The sequence below is a fragment of the Equus caballus genome, chromosome 20, assembly GCF_041296265.1.
Source record: "Equus caballus isolate H_3958 breed thoroughbred chromosome 20, TB-T2T, whole genome shotgun sequence".
NCBI lineage: Eukaryota > Metazoa > Chordata > Mammalia > Perissodactyla > Equidae > Equus > Equus caballus.
This window is the reverse complement of record NC_091703.1, coordinates 13380038-13392100: the sequence shown is the minus strand read 5'-3', so window position 1 is coordinate 13392100 and position 12063 is coordinate 13380038. Positions and strand designations below refer to the sequence as shown.

At 39.0% G+C, this 12063-nt stretch overlaps 1 protein-coding gene across 10 annotated transcripts in view; it reads right to left on the bottom strand.

Moving 5' to 3' along the window:
- HIVEP1 (HIVEP zinc finger 1) overlaps positions 1-12063 on the bottom strand; it is a 135597-nt gene that overhangs the window by 66517 nt on the left and 57017 nt on the right. The window lies entirely within an intron of this gene.

Genomic DNA, 12063 nt, shown 5'->3' with positions numbered 1-12063 from the left:
ATATTGAGGTTTTGGCCACCTTCAGTTTGCACTTTAACAGAACAAATTCTTACAAAAATGACCTCAATTTACATTTGATCACAAAATACTAGTCTTTGCTTTAAAATCTGTCAATTAAGCTGCCTTTTTCTCCTGATATTAACAGTGTATACATTAGTAGATTTAGGACATCTCCTCTGTTAGGTAGCAGCAGCTACTTGAATGCTTTCACCAAGAGTTCCAGTTCAATAGGTAAACATAATCTGCAATTAGAGAGCTTGTAACATTCATTAAAAAGTTTTTGCTTCAATTTTTATAAAAAGTCCTGTTTATATTTAACCTATGTTTTATGATTTTCCTGGTAAAATATGATGTTTTAAAGACACTCCAAAATTACAGAGAAAGTAGTCATTTATTATACGCTCTTAATTGGTTCATACAAGGCAATTTACTGATATTTAAAGCAATATTTATCATTTTTTTCATTATGACCCAGAGCAAGAAACATATTTTACATTCCAGCCAATTACACATGTGCATACATATTGTGTGTATACATAGTTCAGAAACAGACTTACCCACATCCTATTTTCTATCCTTTCCTATCGAAAATGAAAAATGCTGCCTTGCCCAACTACACTGATTTCACAACCCACTGCTAGATTGTAAACCTGAAGCTTGAAATCCACTGACATAAGGAGCAGTTCTCAGCACACCTTTTTTACCTTTTTTTTTTTTTTTCCACCCTTTTCCCTTTACCAAGGGTAACACCTCCTGGCAATAATATACTCCATTGTAAGCCTTGAGCGGGGGAAGGCTGTGTTGTTTAGAAGGGGATCTCAGATTCTGAGACATCTTCCATCATGCATGCCCTCCTCAACATCACTGTTATCTGAGGTAATGACTCCGCAAAGAGCCACACGTTCAGAAACAAATAGTAGTTTCTCCGTTGCTGTTGCTTAGAAATAAAAATAGATATACAGGCAAAATGGACATTCATACCATCTTAGTAGATCTATAGTAAGTAATGCACACTTACTGTAATGAGTTCTTACTCTATTTAAATTAAGATGTAATTCTAATTAATTCAATTTTTACTAAATATACTCGGAGGAGCTGTCACCTGGAAAAGACCCCAGCAACACAGGAACAGATCCATGATCTTTCCTGAGATCCAGAGGGGCCCATGGCTGAAAGAGGAAGAGGCTAGGAGCGGGCACCCTGACAGTATAGGCTATGCTCTGGTTCTCCAACTGTTGACAGTTTATGCCTTTCTACAGTTTTCCTTCTCTGATAAAGCACAGAAACTATTTGTTAATGGTAAAGGCTACGAACAATCTTGTATAATGCCTTACATATCTAAAAACTTTTGTTTGTACAAGAAAACAATACAAAAATATTGTATTTTCATCAACCATAAAGAAGAAAAACATGTCTATTTGTGAAACATAATCTGAAACCACTGAGCAAAATAAGAAGTCCTAGAGCCCTTAAGAAACAACTTTTCTTTCAGGGTTCCGGGAAGAAGACTGGACAATTAAAAACAAATCACTTCCAAAAATAAAGCGATCTTCAGATAAGACTTCACAGGAAGCTCCTGCTCTCAGACCATTTTCACCTGATGGTGAAGTGTAGGCGACACCCACAACACCACTTCTCAAGAGCCTTAGGATCCAGGACATCACAGCATTAATACCAACTCACTAAATTCTCAGAATTTGCTTCAACAAAAACTGTGTGTTTTTATTGTGTTTAAGGTGTACCCTCTGTCAGGTACAATAGGAAGAGCTAGAGAAGAAAGAAAACAGAACGGCTCTCCTGGAGGAGCTAAGATTATTATATCCTTTAAGCAATCATTTTAATACCAAACTGATGGTAAATATAAGGGCTGAATTCCCCTGCCCGGCTAACAAGGTTCTTTGTGATCCCACTACCTTCTGTGCCCTCCCCTCCACGCCCGCTCCTGTTTTTCTTTTCAGCTTCTGCCACCCCTAAGTACAGGCTCAGTCAGATCCCTAAGACTCTTCCCAGAGCCCCTCCCACCCCATCCCTTCTCCATGTGGCGTCCGTTCAAGATGTCGCCTCCTCAGGAAACCATCTCTAAAACCCTGATTCAGAGTCCGTCACTCCCTTCTCCGTGCCACCTCCAAACCTGGCATGTAGAAGTCTGTTTCCCTATAGCTACAGATCTCATGCTCATTAGTAATAACGACAATAGATGGACCTGAGTGATTTACTGATCGTACAAACGCTGACAATAACCTGCCAAGTGACACAGGGAAGCACTGATGCACTCTGAGAAAGAGAAACAGGAATACCTGCATATAAATTTACAACTGAAGAACCTAGCGTTTTATTCTCTTTAACATTATACATGATTTCAACATTTGGGAAACCATATCAGCACACTAAAAGCCACCGAATCAACTATTTATTACTCCATTTGATCTATCAACAATTTAAATGATTTCTCCTGAATTCTATTAGCTCATCCGTCTCTCACTGTTCTGACAGGCACCAATTCCCTCTGCTCTAACACCACAGCCTCTCCCTCTTCACTTGGCCCTAAAAACACAAAGTAGAAATGCTAATTGTAAAATTTTATGAAGTAGATTCTAATGAACTGTAAAAGGCACCTCTATTTACTGAAAGAGACACCATCTGATTGAAAAAAGATCACCATATGTGACTGCACTATTTTTACTACTGAATAAGCATAACTCCTACGTCCCCTCATTCCACGTCAGTACAAGATCCTTACTCTTACTGTCAAGTGCTAGAGCTATTTCAATAAGACTAAATATACGACAATGACGTAATGTTAAAAATGCACCCAATACCCACAGCCATTTATACATGCCTTTCTAACCAAAGATTATCCCCGTGCTCACTATTAAATCAGCTAAGTAAACCTAAATTTATAAGTCACACATTTTAACCTATAAGTTACACGTCTTTCATACCTCTGGACCTATGCTATTCAGGAAGACAACACCTTAAACAACGTTGAAAATGATCACCTAGACCAGTAATATTTCAAATTGAAAAATATTGCCTGAAGCATGTGAAAAAACATCAGAGACTCAACTCTGTGCTAATGAATTTGAAAATTGTGATTAACTAGTAAAAATTTCAGAAAAACATAAAATTCAACTTGATCCAGGAAGATGAAAACTCAACTGGAACAACAACCATGGATGAAACTGAGAAAGTTATCAGAGAATGGCATAGAATTAACGGTTTTTAAGGGTTCCTGGCCCAAATTCTTTCCAAGTTTGAAGAATAAAGCATTTCCTAACATGTTCCAGAGCACAAGATAATACAAAAGGTGTTCTAAATCATTTTATAAAGCTGGCATGACCCTGATATCAAACTGTGACCAAAGGGGCAGGCAAGCCAACACTAAAGACAAGTCTGATGTATGCACACGGACTTAATGATCTAGACCAAGAAGTATATTCACAGGTCAGAAAGTCACACCCAAGTAGGGTGTAAAATAAGTATTTTACATGCAAAGATATTTCCATGATGCAAAGATATTTCCATATTAGGAAGTATGTTATTATAATCCGTAACAGCAATAGGACAAGGAAGGAGGAAAAAGGCAATTTAAATGATGTCTGAAATGCATCTGATTAAATCACATCTATCTTTAGTGTAAAAAGAAACAAAGCAAACAAAAAGCCCTCAACAATGAAAAGGATACATTTCACCATATTAACCAAGTGTTATTCTAATAAACACCCCAGACAGAGAAATTAGCCACTAACTGCGATATCACTTCTTTTAGGAAGCCTTCCCTGACCCACGCCCCCAGCCCCTGATCTGTGGCCCTCACCACTGTGTTCTCACCCTCAGAGCAGCACTCATTACAGGATATTCTGGGATAATCTCTAAAACATAAAAACATTAATAAACACAGTTCATTCAGCTTGGAATATATTTATTAGCCACTGCGTGCTAACACCAAGGATACACGAAGATGAACATCCTACCTGTAGAAATTTACAGAAGTAAACAAGCCATTCCCATACATGTGGTAACACTGGGACTCTAGCCACAGGGTGCTGAGGGAACACAGAAGGGGGAGATGTGGCTGTCTCGGAAATAGGAGGAAGAGTCCTGAAACACCTTCACAGAAGAAATAGTACACGGGCTGACTATGAACAGAAGAAGATGAGCAAACCCACCGTGGGGAGATGATAGCGGCCTTTGGATAGGGAGCATCAGGAGGGTGAAAAGGCGAAGAAGCAGAGAACAAGATGTGTGTCAGGAACTCAAGGCAGTTTGGAAACATAAATCTGGACAGAGCAGGTCTAAAGATACAGGATTGGGGAGCCACCTTCTTACATAATTAGTAGTTATGCCATACCATAGAGCTGATGGAAGCCAAAACATAACTATTTCATGAAGTAATTTGGCCACAGGTATCAAGATCTTTGAAAGTCATCTCTATCCTTTAATATGGTGATTCAACTACTGCAAATCTAGACAGACTATCAAAGGAGTGGAATAAAAGCTATTTATCACAGTGCTTTTCATAATAGAAAAAAACGAAATAATCAATAGCACCTGGAATATAGTAGGTACTCAATAAATATCTGTTGAGTCAATACTAGAGAAAGGATTAAATAGATCGTAGGACTTCCATATGATAAAATATTATACAACCATTATATTATAGGTTTCTAGAAAGACCTACTGAATCAAAAACTACAGAAATGGAGCCCTAGATTGTATAAGTTTTAAAAGCTTTGACAAGTGGTTTTAATGAACCACCCTACTTTCACTTAAGAGTCATGGGTGGGTGGGAGGAAGCCCCAACGGTTAAGGAGCATGTAGAGGAAAAGAACCCAAGAAAGAGACCAAGAAAAAGGAATGGCTGAAAAAAATTAGGAGAATCAGAAATGATCTTGGTCATAGAAGTCAAGAGAACAGTGTTTCTATTGTCAGATCAGCAGAGGATGCAACTGATAAAAACTGACAAAGCTTCCACTGGACTGAGCAATTGAGCGGTCCTGGTGATGCTCCACAAAGCACGCGGTGGAATGGGGAGGCTGGAGGGCAGAGGGCTGAGAAAGTGAAGGGACATGAGGTAGAGGAGAGCACAGAGCAGAACTGTCCTTCTAAACACTCAGCAGAGAAGAAGAGAGTCACTGGAGGGCTGAGAGAAACACAGGGTCAAGGGAAGGTTGTTTGGTGTGTTTTTCAAAGATGTTCATAGACCCAAGGGGAGGAACCAGTAAAAAGAGAGCAAAGACACAGGAAAGAGTGGGGTATGCAGGCGCAAGGCTCTGGAGAAAGCAAACAACAGCACCAAGAGTCCAGGAGGAGGGTTGGTTTTGAATAGGAAAATACCCAAAGCTATTCTCTGAGGTCAGAGGGAAGGAAAGGAGGAAGGTATGCCAGGTGCAAAGTCTGCTGATGGGAAGGATATATTTGAGGGGTGCACATCCAACTGCCTCAATTTTACTGAGATAAGAGGCATGGTTGTCTACAAAGAAAAAGGAGGTGAGTGTTTGTGCAACGGGTCTTCGAGACAGGGGAAGGTTAAAGTTACTGATGAGAATGGAAGAGCTGACCAATTTTAAGGACAAATAAAAGCACTGATGAAGAGCAACTAAGAATCTGTGAACATGGAAACCCATGAATTTTTGATGGCTCCAGTGTGCATAGCAGCGCTATTTATTCTCACAGAGTTTGGCAACCTGGGTAAAGAAATGAAGAAGGAATGCCAAATTTGGATTTTTCCAGGAGGAAGGACAAAAAAGTCAGTGAGATAAAGGTGCTAGAGAGTAGTTCAAATGATCAACCAAATACACAAGATGGGTAGTGGCTGGGAAGGAAGTGAGAAAGGGGAAGAAGATGTAGGTACCACAAGCAGGGAAGAGGAGCTGAGACTGTGAGGCCAAAAGATCTGGCTAGGGCTTACGATCAATTTCTGATAAAGGGTTCAAGGGTTTCAAAAAGATCCAGAGTGGCTATGGGCAAAGCAGGGTAGAGATAAAGGTTAACTGGACGTGAATAATCTCTTAATCTAATACGGTAATGAGTCATGCAATAGCAAAGATTAAGAACAAAATACGCCACAATAAAATTTAAAATGTGAAATGCCTTATCTTGCTATACTTTTAAGTATACAAAGTATACTTTTATGTACTTTGCAAAACTGTTCATTTAACTTTTTTAGAAAGCATGTTTCTATTGTGACAATGAGAAAAACTTAAAATAGTTCAAAGAAAAAAGTAGATATAAGCTCCATTATGTGTTTAAAATTACGGATCCACTAAATGCAATGTTTCTTCCACAAGAAAATCCTCTTGATATGAAAACTGATCATGACAATAACAAAATGTACACAGACACACAATGAATATGTTACACTGAACCATCTGGGGCTTTTAAATTATTTTTTGTCCCTTAATAACATATCACCGGGTTTCGCTTTGCAGACAGTTACTTAGCCTTGATCAGTAGACTGAGAACTGTGTCAGGCCACTGCTCCAAGTGCACTTTTAATAGTTGGGTAATTATACCTTTTTACCCCCAGAGGGTGCTAGGAAGACCGCTGGCTTTCACAGTTGAGCACAAATTTCCTAAGAAGAAAAAACAAACTCCACAAGTCTTCTTCCTAAAACCTCCCATGGTTTCAGAGCGCACAAGAGTCCAGCCGAGGGGGTTAAGCTTGAGGGAAAGCCCTTCCTTAGACAGCTGCCAAAGCAACTTGGCCCAAGGTCGAGTCCGCCCTTCCAGCTCCTGGTTCGATGATCCTTTAAACAGTTAAAACACAGAACTCAAACTTTGCTGCATATTAGAGTCACTTTAATAGAGTTGATTAAAAATCTGGATACCAAGGTCACACCTCATACCAATTAAATCAGCATTTTGAAAAGTTTTCCAGGTGATTCCAACATGCAGCCAAACTTAAGAATCAATGTTCTCTAAATTACAGATATTATCAGATCAAGATTCAAAATTGTATAAAATGCAAGTAGTTAAGAGAAAAAGTCTTATCAGCCAGCTCTTTGAAGCAACTTTTTATCAAGTAACAAGGGCAGCGGCAGCAACATCGTCTGCCTGCCTTATCAAAGCAGCTGCTGATGTTAGTGGATACCAAGGAGGATAAGGAAGGGAACACTCAGTGTGCACTTCAGGCTAAGGATGTCCAATTAAATTACACTCTAAAATACAAAGCCAAAGCTTATAATCTTAATAAGCATTACACCAAAAACAGATTTAATGTTCATTACTAATGTGAGCCCTAAACTGGAAAATAAATTTCCAGCTGAAAATTCAATGTTTGAAAATATAAAAACTATTTAACATCATAATCTATTTGTAAAGATGCTGAAAACTGACAAAGATTAATATAGTTTTCTAATAATTACATTAAAATACTTTGCCCATTGTGGTTTAGATATTATTATCAGAGTATGACAACACTGGTTTCCTCTTCCCATTTGATGATTTCGGTTGCAGTGAATGGAAGAGGGTAGTCATGATAACTATGGTGGCAGAGAAAGAATATGAAGACAGAGAGAGGGTTCTTATCCTGAGAGGCCAATACCAGAGTCCACCGAACTTGGGTTACTAACCCAGCTCAGTAGTAGATTCACACAGATGCACATACACGTGTGTGTCCCTGTGCATGCATGTACATGTGCGCACACACAGAGAGACATACACCACACACACACACACACACACACACACACACACACCCACCCACCCCCGAATTCAGGGCTAAGGATGCAGATGTAGAGATGGTTGAGAGAGACCCAGGAGATATGAACTTCAAAGACTGAAAAAAACTTCTGGCTTTTCAGGCTGGCTATGTGCCCCACGCCTAGTCAGCAAATAACACATCAATTTTTCCCTATGCTTTTTTAAAGGCCCGCTTACTAAAAATGAAAAGAAAAGAAAAAAATGAAGGATTTAAATACAAAGTACTGCTATTACCTAAGGCAAAAATATCGAAACTAAGCAGAGTGAACTCTGGCTTGCTGACCCACCGCATGCTGCCCCCCTTCTACATGCCTGGGAGCTCTTCTTGGAACGGCCTTCTCACCTCCCCACAGAAGCCTCCTCGCCATTCATTCCTCCTCAGGAAACAGTAATGCTTGCAGCATTCCACGCACTGTGATAACTGTGCTATGGGATGGGGTAAATAATATTTTGATATTTCAGATTTCTGGTTCCAAGCATTCCACTTTATGATCTCAAATTACCACAGATATAAATAAACCTATTTTCTCTAAGAAGGGAAAAGAAGAGAGAAGATGAAGATCAGAAATGTGAGGAAAGAAGGAGAGAAATGGTGGAAATAACTGTCCAAACGCCTTTGGGTAAGAGGAAGAGTATTTAGAAGCACAGGACACTGGACAGGAAGGACTCCAACTACATTTCTTGCAGAACTCTAAGTGGATGGAAGGTCAGCTTGGGGTAAATAATATTCTAACATTTCAGTTTTCCACTACAGACTCAGCAAAGAGCTGTGACTTAGGACCTTCCCGACTACCTGCCATGGGATTCAGCACCAATGTCGGCCCCTCCTGCCTGTGGATATCCCAGCTCCACCCTCCATCCCCCGGAAGTTTGGCTGCTGTGGTCACAGGGGGTCAAGCCCTGGCCTCCTGGCTGATATACAGCATCCCTTCAGCAAGATTCACCTCTATGCAAAGACTTAAACTTCAAAACGTGTATGCCACATCGTGGAGACTCTGAAAAGGCCCCTCTCTGTATGACATTAAGCAAACGACTACACTCTAATTTAAAAGGAAACAAGAAGTTTTCCTTCTTGAGCCCCTACCACAAATTTAGCAGACACAATACACTCATTATCTAATGCATAGGTATGGGCAACCTCTCATAGTTGTCTTTAAAGTAATTTTATCTGATTTTTGTCTCATTTTTTTCTCATGAATTTTTATTTCAAAGAACATTCCATATTTCAAATCTACAAACATGCATTTAACTAGTAACTCATACAAACAAAGCCATAAATAGAGCTATGTTGGACGATAAATGCATGTTCAAATATAATCTGATGATATCTAAAGAATAGCTGGAATCTTGAAAGCCACCACTTAAAACAATTTTTAAAGAAATCTATTTATATATTTGACCATTTAAAAATGGACCAGTGGTAGAAAACTCAACAGGAGAAAACACCTAGTTTCTTTGATAAATAATTTACAAAGAAAAAGAGAGATAATTAGAAAGGGTATCTATAGATCAAAAGACATATAAACCTATAAAATACGTGGACCTGATTCTAGCAAAACATTTATAAAATTATGACACAGTAAAGAACTGGGAATTTAAACACTGATAGAATATTTGATCATATTAAGGAATTATCTTTTTTTGGTTTCATAAAGGTACTGTCATTCTTTGAAAAATATTCCTTATCTTTCTGAGCTTATATAACAAAAACACATTAATGAAATGGTTTATCTCAAGTCTGCTTTAAAACATTATGGGAGGGGGAAGTGCCCAGGGGAATAGCGAAACCAGACCGGCTGCCAGCTGTTTCTCACTAAAGCTGGATGACAGGAAGTAGAGGGTCATCACACCGTTCTACTGTATAATCACTTTGAAACTTCCATAATCAAAGTCTTAAAAGGAAACAAAAGAAGGAGCCAACCTGAAATTTAAAAAAAAAAACTAAAAGATTACCAAAGTACTATTAATGTCTTGTTATAGTGTTATAGTTCAAATAATAATAAGCAACGAACGATACAGAACAGTTAAGTCAATGAAGCAAGTATCCGAAGGTTCAGCACACAGTGGGTATCAATAAAGGTCACTGTGCCCAGAAAGAATCAGAGCCAAGAGGAAATTAGATAATTTCTGAATTACCACTAGGAGTCAGGTCTGTACACACCAAAGCTGAAAAGGATGACAAAAATAAAAGAAAATGACATCTAGAAATACAATATCCAGTTTTCTTAATTCCTTCTGGTGGGGCTGGGGGAGGTAGGAATTTGAAGACTGGAAAGCTTTCCAAGATACAAAGTTAAAAAAAGAAACAAATCAAAAAACAAAACCCAAGGAGCAGATCAATGTATATAGCATACCTCCATTTTTGCTGAAATATAAAAATAAAGGTCTGAGTGTGAACGCGCAAATGCATGAAAGGACACACACATCACTGCTGCTTGTGCTTATAGCTGCCCCTGGGAAAGGGAACCAGCTAAGAAACACATATGTTCATTGTACTTTTTTACCGTCTTTTCTGTTTGAATCAGTTAACACTGTGAGATTTACTTTAGTCCAGAAATTTAAACAACAATACACGGTAGAAGAAGAAAATAATATTTCAACTATCCAAATTGACCACTGTGAGCACACTGGCACGTTAGATTCCAGGTTATTTTTCACACTTTTTAAAATAAAATGACACAAGAACTATAGGGGCACACTGTTGTTTCTTGTTTTAAAATTAGAACATCTCCATTCTACTCTAATACTGATCCATCACTTTTCCAATTTTAAAAAAAGCTAGTTAAAAAAAGAAGAAAATGAAACTTTGAAATGTCTCTATTAAAAAAATATCCTTAAGACCACCGTGTAGCCTCTCCTAGGAAGTGCAACACACACACACACACACTTGTGCATACAATCTCAGGGACTGCAACAACCTGTGGAGACGCTAAACCCTGGTTAAGAACCTCTGATATAGACCTAATCTACACTATCACTATCCTTCTGCATTCTGATGAGGATGCAAAGGCACATTTTCACAGTGCTGAATACTGAATATTAATTTTTTGCATGTTTTCATTTTTTCAGTTGCTAACTTTCTCCCCAATGTAACAATGTAGCTCTTACTACTACAAACTATTCTTACTTAGCCACATAAAAAAGAGGAGGGGCCAGCCCAGGGGCATAGTGGTTAAATTCACATGCTCCGCTTCGGCGGCCCAGGGTTTGCTGGTTTGGATCCCTGGTGCAGACCTATGCACCACTTATTAAGCCATGCTGTGGCAGGCATCCCACATATAAAATGGAGAAAGATGGGCACAGATGTTAGCTCTGGGCCAATCTTCCTCAGCAAAGAGAGGAGGATTGGCAGCGGATGTCAGCTCATAGCTAATCCTAAAAAATTTTTTTAAAGAAAGAAGGAAAAAAGTAGATAATTGGAATTAAATAACCTGTTCCTTTTCTTAATTTACCAGTCCAATTATATTTAACAACTCTTTACAGAGTGGAGGAGAGTAGACAGGAAGGGAAAAATACTGATATCAGTATATCAGGCATTGTGCTTGGCATAGTACATCTCATTTCATCCTTAGAACCTAGCACGTGCAAAGATTTGAGCTAGATACAGGGTCTTCCCTTTGGAACCCAGGCTCTAACAGAGAGGAAAATACATTAACCAAATAAAATATACTAATGTATAAGTACCTATAATATTCAGTAAACAGTGATAACCTCACCATTGCAAAAGGAAGAAAGGACAACAAAGCCAGCTCTCGGAGTACATGCCCCACTTGTAATCAATGTACTTCTGCTCATAACAGTGTGTAGTGGAGAGCATTTTAGTGGTGAGATCTTCCACCAGCTCACCTACAACCAGCTGCCAGTCAACCTGGGATACCAAACTCATGAAGCAAAAGGATGAGAGCACTATCTTATTCCTCCACCTTGCCAGCTTGGGAGGCTCCCCAGGGTATCTCGACTCTTTAGATAACCATCTGCCTAATATTATAAAAATCTTCCACTGATAGCAAGAATTTATTATCTACTCATTTAGGACTTCTGGCTTCTGGTAATGGCAGAGCGGCTTATATGGGACTAATTCTCCTGTCAATAACAATAAAACTATGGACAAAATATTTAAAAAAACAGACAACAAAAACAAAGGTACTGGAGAGTGACTGTCAGAAAATGGATGGGATTTGGTCCTTGAAGGATGAGAAGCAAATGAGGTAAGATCCACATTTCAATGGCCTTTCCCCAGAGTGCAATCACCAGTCTGTGAAGAGCATTGCTCAAGCAGAAAGCAGTAGCCGACTGGGCGGAGGACACAGAGGTAGAGTCTGGGGCTGCTGCAACAGCTGGATATCAAGGCGGGAAAAT